Source organism: Electrophorus electricus, chromosome 16, assembly GCF_041902795.1.
Source record: "Electrophorus electricus isolate QZ-2024a chromosome 16, ASM4190279v1, whole genome shotgun sequence".
NCBI lineage: Eukaryota > Metazoa > Chordata > Actinopteri > Gymnotiformes > Gymnotidae > Electrophorus > Electrophorus electricus.
In genome coordinates, this window is record NC_137512.1 from 15,406,504 (window position 1) to 15,421,022 (window position 14,519).

Consider the following 14,519-nt stretch of genomic DNA (forward strand, 5'->3'; position numbering starts at 1 on the left):
CGTTAAACACAGTGGAGGACTGTATGTGATCTAGCTCTGGAAAATATGAAGGTCTTGTGGGGGTGAGAGCTGAGCTTCCTCAAACAAGCTTCAGCTCCTGTTCTCAAAGCACTGCTGTCATCACTTGCAAGTAACCCCAGACTGCAGTAACACTATACTCCCATACTGCCTGAAGTGGTGGTGGGATTTAATAGGGCAATGGCACTTGAGAAACTGCCCTTCTATGAAGATTGAGACCTTCTGAGAAGTCTACTAGATGTTTGTGTGAAGTGTGAAGTATCCTGAAGTACCCTGGTGATAGCAGACAGAGAGATGTGGCAGAAGATGATGCAGTCTTAATATACTCTGGTGTTACACTCGTCATTGTGATGCATAGGTTCATCATTTTACCTTAGGTCATGGACTTTTGAAAGCCCTCAGCCAATTCCTGAGCCTTTCAATTGAGAATGAAATGTATATGGATGAAGTATATTAATATATGTCCACTTTAATTGTGATGTTCTTATGATGATTTATACACAGTATAATTATGACATGAAGTATATATTTGTAAAGATGTGCTGTGGTCTGCAAGTAATCTAAACTATAATATAATTTACCTTATGAATTAGTGGTTTCTAATTCGATGCCAGTGGTTCCCAAGTCTGGTCTTCGAGGACCTCTGCCTCCCACATTCTGGTAGTGTAGTGTTTGCCTTGAATACAACACAATGGCATGTTAATGATGCTAGTGTTGTCCAGTAGAGGTCAGTACTAAATAGTAACCAAAGTAACAATCAATAGCATGTTTACTTAGCAAGCAAAAGAAAAACTGCACTAATTGTCTCTTTCAGACCTTTAAAGTAAAAAAACTAGCTACAGCCTTTAGCGATAAGCTACTTTCATTACCTAAATTGTAGTAAGAAAAACAAATGTAACTATTGAAAAGGAGCTTTTACTCAGAGGAATTCACGTTTCTGCTTTCCAGCGAATCATTAAGTGAAGTTGGATCATCATCGTCTTCCATTGTAAACATCTGCTCCAAAAGCATATATCCAGCTGTACAAGAAGAATATACTCTTCAAGAAGTGTGCAGAGGCACATTTGAAATCAATGGATCAGCTTTAAAATTGAGTTAGTCTACATGCTTTTGAACCTGTAAAAATATATCTCTTTTGACTTTTAAATAAAGAAATTATCTCTTTCACGCTCTCAGCAAGTGTAAGGGATATAGTAAATGTCTGCTTATCATGATTGCCGCATGTCTGATGTTTATTGAATATGTATACCCCTACTGTTTCTGCTTCCCTGGAGAAGTCTTTGGGTTTTGCTCTCATTTCCTACTGTCTAATTACCACTAATCATTACAAATTTGATTAGTGCATATCGCGGGGGTGGGGGGGGGTGGGGGTGGGGGTGGGGGGGATACGGCTTGCTTTTGCAACCAGTATCCCCCAGACTGTACTTTGTAACTAACGAGGGATGTGGAGAGGCTGAAAGCGCTGGAGGTTTCTCAGATTGTAATTAAATTTGTGAGAAGCAGTGCTAGGTGGGGCAGATGGCAGGAGGCTTGTAGGCTGCTGGCCAAGCTGCCTCTGGCTGCCAGCATACAGCTCTTGGTCCTGCTGGAGGGGCTGCGGTGCCCATTAGCCATGCCAGTGGGCTTCAGCCCCATGGGAGCTGTTCCAGCATAGTGTCCTCTCCCACCATGGCTGAGCCCAGCAATCACAACAGAGAAAGTTCAGCTGATGAGGAACCAGATTGTGGAACGCGAGAAACATCTGGCCAAAGAGTTCGGTGTGTCTGGGCTGTGCTGATATTGCTATGCGGTGCAGTGAAGGGCAGGCCTCTTTGTTCTGAATGGGTACTGTTGGCCACTCATGCAGTTTTCTAGCGGTGCCATTGAGGTTTTCCTCCATTTTGTGTTTGATTTGGATTGTGCACTGGAAATGGGGCTTGGGGCACTGTAATGGAGTTCTTGGTTACGTTTGATGTTTGAGATTAGTGTGAATCAGTCCACACATCTTTAGAAAAGCATGACTACTTAATGACACCTGTGCTGATCCTCATGTGAAACACTGAAAGCTTTCAAAAGGAACCCATTAAAAGATTAAAGGGGAACAGAAGCTCTCAGTGCTCTGATCAGCATCAGGAAGACTCTTGGCTGGACTAATGATCTTGCCTTGGAATATCTGGTAAGTCTCTTCTTCAGATAATGACATTTAAGTATACTAATAATGTACATCAAATAATGTATAATAACAAAATAATATAATAATGAACAACAGGGATCAGATGTGGATGCTTTTGGTGCAGTTGCATTGCTCTTTTATCCTGCTTGAAAAAGTCAGATTGTGTGTGCTTGGATTTTCAGGCCTGGAAGTTATTGTTCTTGATAGATTTATAGATTGTATTAGTCATTGCCATGTACTTCACACATTTTTCAAAAATCAAAAGTATGCTGCACTTTTTCCAATGCCAGTGATGAGCAGTTAGAATTTTTCTTTTTCATATTATATAAAAAAATGTTCTTGCATTTGAAATTGCAATTACAGTGACAAATGTTGGCATTCAATAGATGATATGACTTTTTTAGAGGTGCTCTGGGGGGGTACATTAGTGTCATCTTATCATAACCAGAATGCTCTCCTGTTTCCAACCATGGTAACTAAAGAGTTTAATTTACCAATCGAAGTAGAGATGCTTAGACAGCCTGACTGGAGGAGACATATTCAGAGCTCTGGCAGGAACACTGTGCTTGATGCCTCCAGACTGAGTTATAAACCCAGATGATGCACAACCTTCCTTCTGAAGTACATCTGTTAGACACTTACCAGACTCCCCCATTTGTTTCCATAGACTGGGAGCTCTATCAGTTCCGTATTCTCTCAAGTGTGTGGCATGTTGATTTATGACCTGCAGGAGCTCGTGACGGGAAAAAGTTCTAAGAGGAACTTATGCGGCTCTCTGTTCAGTGGAAGAAAAGGATTAATACTGACTGTTTGTAATCCATTGCAGAGGAACGGATGAAAGGGACTGATTGCTTTGTTCTGTAATAGTGGAGAGGCTGTTCAGTCATGAGAGGGGTTCAACAATGTTAATAAAGATACATAAATCTTCTACTTTTTTGCTTTTTGTCTAATATGTTTCCTTCAGGTTTTTTTTTTTTTTTTTTTTTTTTTTGAAGAGCTAAAGAACATCTGCATTTTCCCTTAATAGCCGAGTCCATGTAAAGTAATATGATTCTTTTTCTGAAAGGGATGCATTTGGTCTTCCTTTTGTGAACATCTACGGCATGGTTTTATCCAGACTTGGACAACCACTGTTTAGGATTGCTTTATTGCTGGAGGTTTGATTGTGTTCTGATGAACTGTGCTTCTTTTGGTGTTGTATTTGTGATGATGAACACCATTAAAAGAGAACAGACCTTGGACCCTGAAGCATCTGCTGTTTTTTTATTTTATTTTATTTTATTTTTTACCAGATATACCTCCTTCCACAGATACACTATCTGAATGTAATCACTTCAGGCATCTGTTCATCACATATCACCATGACTATGACTCATACTTCAACTCTGAACCACAACACAGTGAACATGGCAGAGTGACTAATTTGTTAAATTAATTAAGCATTACAATTAAAATAAATTGCTAATTTAATGCATACTTTTTGGAATGAGGGTATAATGCAATAAAACCTTTATTGCTTTTCCATCCTTCCTCTTGTTGCCAGGTTCAGTGGATCACCTACACTTTGCTCTTCTTACAGGACTGGGCCTGTGGAAATCGGTATAACAGATACCAGTTGCTGATCATCGCTCGACACACAGGGTGAGACCAGCCAAGCTATCAGCCCCTGGCTTGAACTGCAACCCAGTAGGTTCTCTAGAGGATCCACAACCTCTCCTGCACCACCCACCCTCATGGAGCTGCCTGTAAATCTCTCCAGCCCAGTTCTTCACCTATGAGACCTCAGGGTGCACACTCCTCATGGTGCTTTTGTATAAGGGATTTTGACCCACAGCTACATCCAAAATGCCAGCCAAGTTCACTAAATGCTGTGCCTTTACTGGAAAGAGGAAGGTTTCTGTGGATTTGATAGCCCATACATCAAGGGCGTTGACTTCACTAGTGTAAATGGTAGAGTCCAGGTGGAATTACTTCTACAAATAGCTTCAGCAATTGAAATAGTTTAAACCTAAATGTATGGATCATATTTAGTATTTTATAATTAGGTTGCTACATTCTTAGTACAATACAAGCTAATTATCTACACAAGCCCAGCATACATCAATTCTTGCTAAACAACTGACTAGGTGAACTAGCTGATCTAGATACATTAAAACAGAAGAATATTAATGAAGAACCCTGCCATGATTATTATGCCATGATGAAGTCTTCCTGTTTTTGCAAGAATGCCATGCAGTACACCTCACAGATGTCTTTTGTTTCCAGCCTTCCAGCTCCATTGGGTAGAAAAGAAAAGAAGCTTCCCAGGGCATGAGACCTCTGCCAGCAGGTGTTACCCAGCCTCATGGCCCTTCATCACTCCCAGGTGAAAGCTGTGAAGAGATCTGGCACCAAGTGTTTTTAATAGCTCCCACCTGTCAGGCCTGGCCAAGACCCTGCTCTTCGCTCCACAGGCCCTCTTTTTCTGCAGTTGACAGGCAGAGGTGGACCTGCAATCATCCCCTGTGGTTGTCGCGCAGGGCAGGAGAAGTGAACCCAAGCACGAGTGCTTTCCAGCGATGGGTGTCCGCTTAGAAGGTGATGAGAGGAGGCAGAACGGGTGACACTCCGGAAGCTCCTCGGTTTGAATGATCCGGAGGGCCCTCCAGGTTGTGGAGATGATGAAGCCCCTTGTTGAGAGTCTGACTACTCTGAGAATGGTCTCCGGCGGTTTTATAGGCACTAACGCTGAGATGGGAGCAGAATTGATAGGCAGACTCCTCATAATTCACAAAGCGTGATGACGATTTCGGCATAATGGACCCGTGATCACATGTGGACTAAATGAAATAGTGTTAGGTGGGGCTGTTTTATGGCTACTTTCAGATCGCTGCAGTGGATTGTTTTTGGTTTAGCGGTATTCTTCTTGGATGAGTGTTATGATGAATTCAAAAAGATATTTTTAATATCAAAATAAAATTCATGTAAGCAACATTTGAAATTATTCAGAAATTAAAAAAAAACAAAAAACTCTAGTGCTGCTGCACATTTATTTACAGTTACTCATTACTACTCTAGACTTTCCTTTGCATTATATAGATAGAAAAACATTTTGGAGATTTTTAATTAAGGATGGTCGAAGGTGTGTTATAAATCCACAACATGAGTTTAATCATGCACCGATCTTGATTCAGTGACAGAGTCATAATCAAACGTTGCTCCTATATAATCAGCTGCTGAAAGAACTGTCTGGCAGAATGCCCGGAGACGGGCCAAACATTGATTCCAGCTCAGGCCTACACCTCATTAGACCATGAGAATGGATCTCAGGGGGCTTTGGAATCTATGTAATCGAGTCTGTCTGAGCCCTGCTGACAGTAAGGGGGAATGCCAGCACTGGGAGGACATCAAACATGCGAAAAGTCTTCCGTCAGAGACGGCGCAGCTCAGCAGCTACCTGGCATTCTGGGGCGCCCGTCCCGCAAGTGTTGGCAGCAGGCCAGAAACGTGGACACGGAGGGACTTCACAGAGAAGTATGTAGCTGCAGAAGTGTTGTGGTCAGAGAGCGTAACAGAAAGACAGAGAAAGAGAGAGAGAGAGAGAGGAGGCAGGAGGAGAGAGTGAGAGAACGAAAGGGGAGCCAGTGGTATTTGGCACCTGACCTTTGTCAAAATGCTTGGATGACACTAGCCTGAGCTGTTGGCTGAGAGAGGTGTTTAGGCATTCAAGGTAGAAAAAAAGTGATCTTTACAGGAAGTGTAAGAAAAAAACATCTGTTTCCATTCCACAAGAAAAATAAGCTTGTTAGCAGAGTACACGGCCTTTGTCAAGCTTCTAGGAAACAGAATACGTGTGATACACTGTGAAAGACTTGTTAAGACCTTAATTTCCTTCAGCTTTTCTCTTCAATTCAGAATAAGAATATGATTCCTAATCATCCTAAAAGAAAGATTTGTAAGGTTGTGAATGAAGCAAAATCATTGACAGCACTGTTATACAATCAGGCCTTATTCCAGCAAAGGTCCCTGAGATATTAGATGAAAATATTATAGTTTACAGTACCTAGGAGGAAAGCATTGCCATGCTATGTTTCAAAAAGTCATATGACCTATTGGCTTCAAAAAACGCGATGGTTAAGAACTAAAGCCAGGAGTGAGATTCTGCTGCTGTGTGTTCCCTCTTCCTCTCAGCTACTTGCAGTGGCCACCTCGTTACATCATGGCTCACCATGCCCACCCTCAGTAACTGGGCCAGGACCACATTTGTATCTGCTGGCCAGGGCCCCTGACCGGGTCGGTGTGATATGGAAACCATCTGCTAGGGGGACTTCCCTTTAGGGTGGCAAGCTTGCTGATAGGCTCATTCGTGGCCAGACTTCCTGGCATGCCATGGTGTAAACAGCCACCTAGCGCTTCTTGGCCCTAGGGCCGTATCTGCTTCTGCGACCTCACGATGAGCCTTGATAACAATCACAGACCTGCCACTCCACAACGAGGCATTGCTTAACAGACCAAATGGAAGCGCAATCTTGATGGCAAGCAACAGATAGAGCTGGGTATGTTAGTTCCTTCAGACCTTAAAAGGTGCTTACCAAGCCTTTTGATAGAGACATTAAGGGAAATGTAAGCCTGCAGAAGAACAGCTCAAAGCAGAGCTCATTTGTAAGTCATATATATTCAGGCTCTATGTGATAATCAATACCAAGTTATAAAGAAAGTTGGCTGAATGCAGCTGTGTTTAAACGTGTCCAGTTATGATGAATTGGATCAGCCTGAGATGAGAGGGACGAAACAAGCGTGTTGGGTAAGGTGGGCCCCCTCAGAGCTGGCTCCAGGCTGGCCCAGCACATGGGCAGTTAAAAACACAGCCTTGAGTAACCTGTAACTGAAGGCAACAGCATAGCTGGCTCATCTGACTGAATGCCATTGGCTGGAATGCTCTTCTGTTGTACCTGTACCAGTCCCACATGGGTAGCAGTAACCCATGTAGGGTTAAGAGTCACCACCTACTGAGTGCTCTGTGTTTTTATAATGAGATTAGTTAGTTCTCATAATTGTGTATGGACTGTTCACTGTCCCAGATGCACAAAATGAATTATACATTATATAATATATCATAATCCTTGTCTGTGTGTTTCATGAGAAAACTCCAGGCAGTTCATTGGAATTCCTGTCTTAGTGACTTAAGCAGGTACATGCATTCAAATCTCACACACACACACACACACGCACACACACACACACGCATGCATGCATGCACGCGTGAGCGTGCCCATGCATCGCTGTACCGACATGAAGTGCGTGTTCTCGCACACTAAATCGCAGCAGATGTGCACAGACTGTGGACCTGCCGCTTCTGAAGGCATGGGCTGTGAATATGGTTAACGCATGTTCCTTTGATTGCCGCTGGATTCCACGCACGCACACGTGACCTGTGCAGGGGAACGGGCTTTTCTGGCAGCACGCACAGACAGCTGGCCGCCTGAGCAGTGCTGTGCCCCCTGGTCACAACATGCATGCAGATCGAGAATGAACATTCTCATTTGCTCCCGTAAATATGCAAATGAGACCCTTAAGTCTTAAGGAAGAGTTGAGTTCTAATTATCATGAAGATTTTCTTATAGGGATAGGACAGTGAGACTTTGTTATCTCCTCCTGAACACTGTACCCTGCAGAGAACTGGTCTAGATTGTTATTAGATTGTTATTACCCATAAAGCCTTGACATTCCATTTAGACTCACATCAAATGCTACAGCGTTATACCAGAGCTCCCTAAAGGGGTTAAAAGGCAAATAATGATTATTTCACCATTTGGCTCAAAGGCAAGCAAGCTCTGCACTTACATTCCAATGTAAAGTGGCCAGCAAGCCAGGTCTTGCACAGAGATTTGTGCAAATGTCTTTCAGAGGTGATTACCAATGAAAGGTATATAAAGTGGATATATGCTTCTTATTCAGCATTATTAATGGATATAAGTGCCTGAAGGATAGGTTGTAGTTGCTTTTTGTAGTTGCCAAAAAGAGTATTTCTTTTAATGTGTGGAGTATCAGTTACAGTGGTCTCTGGTCCTCTTCTTCTTTGGACATATTTTGGTTTCCATTGAAGGCAAGTTAAGATGGCATAACTGTGAGCAGAGGCACTAGAGCTGCTATCGCAGACTTGGAGGGACTTGTTCTTGAGCCTTCCGCAATGTGCAGCGAAGAGTTCAGCATGGATCCACCCAGAAGTGTGCAGTTACATGTACTCACATGCAGAAGCAAACACAGCTGCAATACTGCACGATGCACACGCTTCCCAACACAATGCCTTTGGAAGACAAGCCTGTCTTTTTGCTTAGTCTTTCATGCTGAATTCTGAGAGATTGTGTTTGTTTGGGTCCCGGTCCGAGTTTTGTTTCACACTGTCTGGCTTTGGTCAAGGAGACTTCACTCAGATCTTTAGCGGATAATCCCCTTTTGCTCTCTGGGCCTTATGAGCCATGAAGAACTCGAGCTTTCTCACATAATCATCATAGGCCCATGTGGGTGACATAGTTGAAAAGGAAAAAAAATAGAAAATCACTGATTTCCTGTATGAGCAAGACTCTCAGCTCAGCAAACATCCAAACTCATCCAGAATGCTTCATTCAAGCTGTTCTGAAGATATGCAATGTTTCCTGAGCTTTGGGTGGATCACAAAATAGACTTAACTTGACCATCTCTGGATTGAAATAGTCTGAAGCCAAAGCTGATAGTAACTAATCGGTAACACATGAATCAGTGTGGAAAAACCATCTCTCTGTCTCCACAGGCTCGAGGCAAGCTGGGGGCTTGTTCTGAAATGTAGGCCACAGAGAAGGACCTCCATAGTAAATTAGCTCAGGCTCTAGGGAGGCAGGCTGGACAGCCCAGGAGCAGGGATATGGGAGGTGGAGGTCGCCCCACGCAGCTCTCTGTGCTGAGCCCTCTGTCTGATGGTGTGTCCAGATGCTGGAAACCACCAGTCTGTGAACACGCATGCACACACGCATGCACGCATGCGCACACACACACATACACACACACACACACACACACACACACACACACACACACACACACACACACACACACACACACACACACACACACACACACACACACACACAAATGAGTAAAAGCTGCAAGAGTGAAATTAACCGACAGTCCAAAGATATGTGTTTTCACACATAGAGCAGAGGAGCATCCCTCAGGTCCTGCTTATCTCATGATTCATGACCCTGCTTATCTAACTTTCCAATTTCCTCCTTCACCCAAGATCCAGAATGCAGTGTGTGCAGCTATGTATTGGGATGTGTGTTTCAGGAATGTGCTCAGAAGCATCTTTGAAAGCCATCAGGAAGTGCAAAGTGCTTTTTCTAAGCCCAAAAGAAACATGGAATGAGGGTCAAACTATAAAAAAGTATGTGGACATAGCATTTAAGGCTCACTACCTAAGATACTTTTACCTTATGTGGAGGACTGCCCAGCCCAGAACTAGCCCAACATAAAAAAAGGCTCTTTAGCTCTCTTTTTTTTTCTTTTCTGGAGAGGTCTCTTAAAAGGCTAAAAGTCCCCATGAAGGAAAAGTGAATTTAAAATAAATAAATAATGAATTAAGTGATTTCAGAGAAATGTTTCAGAAAATATGTCTCCCTGCTTATTCTTGTCACCACTAGATGGCGATCTCTTCCCCCATTTGAACACGCGCGCAGTTGTGCTGTTGATGTCAGGCGAAAAAGGCCAAAATTTAAGGCTTCAAAGAAACTGTCAGGTACCCTATGTGCCTCTGTAGACATGGTTTAATCCTAGTCTTGGCCTAAAGTGCACTGTCAAAGGGGGATCCTGAATTTAAAATAATTTTTTAGCCTGGGATTTGCCTGTATCTGGAGAAACCTTAGTACATGAGCTTCAGTACATAAATGTATTTATGGCATATAAATTGATTGCTAAAATATCTCAGTAACTTTGTCTATGTGAAAACATTTTTAGAACTTGTGAAAACAAATTTAGAACTTGTACTTCCGCATAGACTAAATAAACATCTTTCAAGGCATCAGTAGCTGATGAAATTGAGGCTATGATCATCGTCTTTGTTCTTCTGACAGAAAGTATCAGTGCTGTTCCAGTCTGGCATATAATCATGCCAGCATAGAGCTTTGAAGGGTAGATCAACATAGAAAGGAAAGGTTTCCTCCTCATGGACAAGCAGAACACACCACACGCACGCACGCACACACACATATATACTTTTCCTTAGTGTCAATAAGCTGCCACTTTCATTCAGAGGCGGAGTTTGGGGACACTAGGTGGGGCAGGCGATTGACTGTCAGCAGCCGGGACTGGGCAACAGGCCACTCGGCAGAGATGAGCCAGCGATGCTATCTCATTCCGGTCGGCCCCTCCACGCCTGCCCCATCTAGAGTGGTTTCGCTCCCTCTGTTTGCTCAGGGATCAGAGCTATATGAGCTCTGTGCTGGTGCATTGCAAGGCTGGGGCAGGTTCTGCTGCTAGAGACACCTCCAAGAAAACCGAGACGGTCCTCCTCTGCTCAGCCCCTCCCTCTTCACTTTTCTGGCTTCCCTCTGCTCTTTAATCTCTCTCATCGCCATTCCTTAACACTCAGTCTGTTTCAATCCAACGTCTGTTTCCCCTGTCTCATCTAATCTGTTCTCTCTCTCTCCCCTCTTCCTCTCTCTCTCTGTATTTATATCTGCTTGCTTTGCTTCTGATGTAGCTCCGCTCCTCAAGCCCCCAACAATGGCCGTTGCCAGCACTGCAGTGTGTCTCCCTTGGCGACGACCCTCAGTCTCCCGGCTGCTCACGTCCTGCACCCCGGGTGCTCCTGGCTCAGTGTCCCCCCCATGCCTCCCTCTACATCAGCCTCATCCTTGGAGGTCACTTTGCCAGTACTGTTGGCCTCGCAGTTTGTGCAGGTCAGGCCTTCCGCTCTCCCGCTTGGCTGCGTTCCATCTCTTTTGTTCACCTTAAGGACCAGTCCTAAACCCTTCTGAACCTTGGCCATAGATGGGTGTTATGTGGAGCTGGTGCAGACTTAGTTCTGCTAATGTTGAGCTACTGGAAAGGAGCAGGGCAATGTTGTCCTTGCAGCATCTGAAGGACCTCTACGTGACAGGGGCAGAGGCTTAATGAGGTCTCTGTCTCTTCAGAAACAAGAGGGCGGTCCACACAAGGAACAGCGGGTTTCTTCCAAGCTCAGCACATCAATGGCCTCACCTTCTCTCCGCTCTAGCCTCTCTGTTCTTCCTGTCTTCAAAAGCAAGCGCTGCCACTTTCAAGAAGAGCAGGTTTCATTCAAAGACAAGTGAGCTGTTGATGGAGCATGTTGCAGTGAATATGTAATACCACTTGTAATTATTTTATGTATCTTTTAATATACAATTTATTATTTATGCCTTAATTTAATATAATACAATTATATATCTTTATCACAGTGCTCTTCTTCTTTTCAATGACAAGAAAAAAGGACTGTGTTAAAATACTGTCTAAAATACTGTCTAGAATGTTTTGTGTTGCTGTCTTGAGAATTTTGGATCATGTACATTATCTATGTTTGGCTGCAGGCTTTGCTTCCCAGTTTAATCAACAGATTCAATAAAGTTGCTCCAGTCGGCACGGGCTGTACCATGCTGAGTGTTCCAAGTCTTTCCACTAGATGTCGCTGTGGATCCCTGTTTGACTGGCTTCATCGAGCAGCTGAGGCATCACTGAGCGTAAGCCACGATTTCATCCCGTTTCTCTCCACTTCAAAACCAAACTAACATGACAAACGGGCGAGGAGAGTGGGTATAGATCTACACGATCCACTCCCCCCCCTGCCCACTGCCATTGCTACCTCCAAAGGGGAGCATGGATCAATTCTCTACATTGTCACCATCTTTTTCCCAGCTAGGAACATAGCAGTGTCCGGAGCAACCTATGAGATGGAGAGCTATGTATAATGGTCTCCTCACTCAGTTAAGGAGGTATCATCACCATATATGCAGCTCCTCCCTTCCCACATCATTTAAAACGTAACATTAAAAACTTGCTGGAGTGGGCTTCCAGCACTAAATGATCATTCTCCAACACCTATCTAGTGCTTTGTTATTAACTCTCATTATGGGCAGAATATGGTAGTGCAGGAAAATAGGGGCTAGGGATGGTATGTGTGGTGGCTGTGATGGAGGGGTTAGGGGGAGAATGGGTGTCTCCCGGATCAATGAGAAGTGGGAAAGTCAGCTTGGTTCGTGGGTCTGGAGCGTGCGTTATGTTGCTTGGGTTGTGGCTCAGCTGGAGGCTGCACCTGAATAGCAGTGAATCATCAGCTGTGGGTAGATGTTGTGGTTTAGTCAGTAGCAGGGAGGGGAGTGATGTAGGGGGGTGGTCACCGAGAGGTAAATGACATTAATGATCTCGCAGACGTGAAGTGGTGCTGCATTTTAACAGGTTCTCTCTCTTTCCCCCCTCTTTCTCCCTCGTTCTCTCTCACACACTCTCTTCCACCACATATGGATTTATAGCATACAGACATGATCAGAGAGGAAAAAAAAGACTGTACTTCTGCTTGCTGACTGGTTACCATGGTGCTTTCATTTTGATCTTTTGAAGCACAGATAATTAAATAAGAGAGAGAAAAAGATAGTGAGATAGAAAGGCAAAAAGAGAAAGAGAGAGGGGGAGAGAGCAAGAGGAAACAGACAAACAGAGAAGCCAGAGGCAGTAAGAAAGTGACAGACAGTGGTGAGAGAAGGGGGGAGAAGGTTTTTACTTCTGTTCACTGCACTAAGGCATGTTTGTGTATTGTCTTCTAGGTCCCAGTGTCCAAAGGAAACAACACTTGTCTCTGTCTGACATTGTATCCAGTGTGTGCAATGTCCTAGAGATTTGAAGAGAGACTGAATATCTGTGGCTCCACATGCCTATTCTCCAATGCCAACAAGATGCTTTGATTTCTGATTCCTGATGCTTTGATTTTCTGATCTCTGTCCAAGCGATCTTCTACTTTCGTTTTTCTGTGTGTAATATTATTCACTAGAGATGCAAAGATGTATGAAAATAAATATGACTTTGAATCAAATTGTGAACTGAATTAATAACAGTTACCTTGGAAACACATTATGTGATATGTATACACGATGACACAGCAAAGATTGTCTGTATTTTAGATGCAGAAGTTCAAATAGGGTTGAAACTATGAAAGGGAATAAAATAATTAATCTTAGATTTTTCATGACCTAAAAAGACCTTTTTTTTGTTTCCAAAATCAGTTATAATTATGAAAAAATTATACCCCAGGATACATGGGTTCAAGTGCATTTCTAATTTTCACCCATTTATTCACATATCACATTTTGCCCATCATTCATCTGTCTTTGAAATATCGTTGAAGGAAGGAATGAATAAATTAACTGGCTATTCCAGCAGCTCTTTCATCAACCTTTGCAGCACAAGCGTGCACACACACACACACACACACACACACACACACACACACACACACACACACACACACACACACACACACACACACACACACACACATTTTCCAGCTATGTTTCTGTCCCATGAGTGGCAGTGGCAGCGGAGAGCGTCCCCAGTGGCAGGTATTGAACCTCGGGGCATGGTGGATTTTGGCTGAGGTTGCTGCTGAGAGTATTGATTGGCATGGCTGAGAGAGAGAGAGAGAGAGAGAGAGAGAAACAGAGAGAGAGAGAGAGAGAGAGAGAGAGAGAGAGAGAGAGAGAGAGAGAGAGAAGGCAGGCTGGCAGTTTTATTGCATGTAGAGCTGAGGGATGGAAGATGGAGAGGGGGATGTACTGGCCCTGCTCAGCAACTTTTTACTCTTGCACTGAGATTCCTGCGATTGCCTCACATATTGGCATTTGTAGCCAGCAAGAGAAATATATTACAAGCTGATCAATGACTTTATGACCTGTAAGATCTCGGCTTAAAGGGATGGTGCTGCTGCATGATATGGGAACAGGGAACAGGAACAGGAAACAGCATTTACTTCTAAGTGGATGAAGTAAGACAACATGGAGATTGGACCTGAACTGCAAATTTGCAAAACATGTAATTTAGGTGCCATTTAGAAAGGTAGCACTAAGTGTTTAGAGTCAAGGTTTGCTCTGCACAAACCAGCAATCTTCTTTCTCATGAAGTTTAGCTTGGGTAGTATCTCAACTACAATTTACAGCAGTTCAGCTTCTACTTGTTGGTGAAGACAATTCTAGAGCTCTGCTGTGGGGTGTTACACTCCTTCTCCAAAAAGCGCTGTTCTTGTCAGAGGCCATTTTTTAAAAAAATAATAAAGTATGTCTATTTTTCCCAAGTACTCTGGGGAGCCAGGAAGTCCAGGTACACTGAAGTG

At 43.5% G+C, this 14,519-nt stretch overlaps 1 long non-coding RNA gene across 2 annotated transcripts; it reads left to right on the forward strand.

The window, feature by feature from the left end:
- Positions 1–1,483: 1,483 nt before the first annotated feature.
- On the forward strand, positions 1,484–13,187 carry LOC113572500 (uncharacterized). 2 transcript variants are annotated; one of them, XR_014117740.1, is made up of 6 exons: positions 1,484–2,173; positions 3,750–3,856; positions 4,436–4,535; positions 11,317–11,471; positions 11,731–11,880; positions 12,961–13,187. It is a non-coding gene; the product is annotated as an uncharacterized LOC113572500 (long non-coding RNA). The 2 variants fall into 2 exon arrangements; XR_003410119.3 differs by having other exon boundaries at positions 3,750–3,811.
- The last annotated feature ends 1,332 nt before the right edge of the window (positions 13,188–14,519 follow it).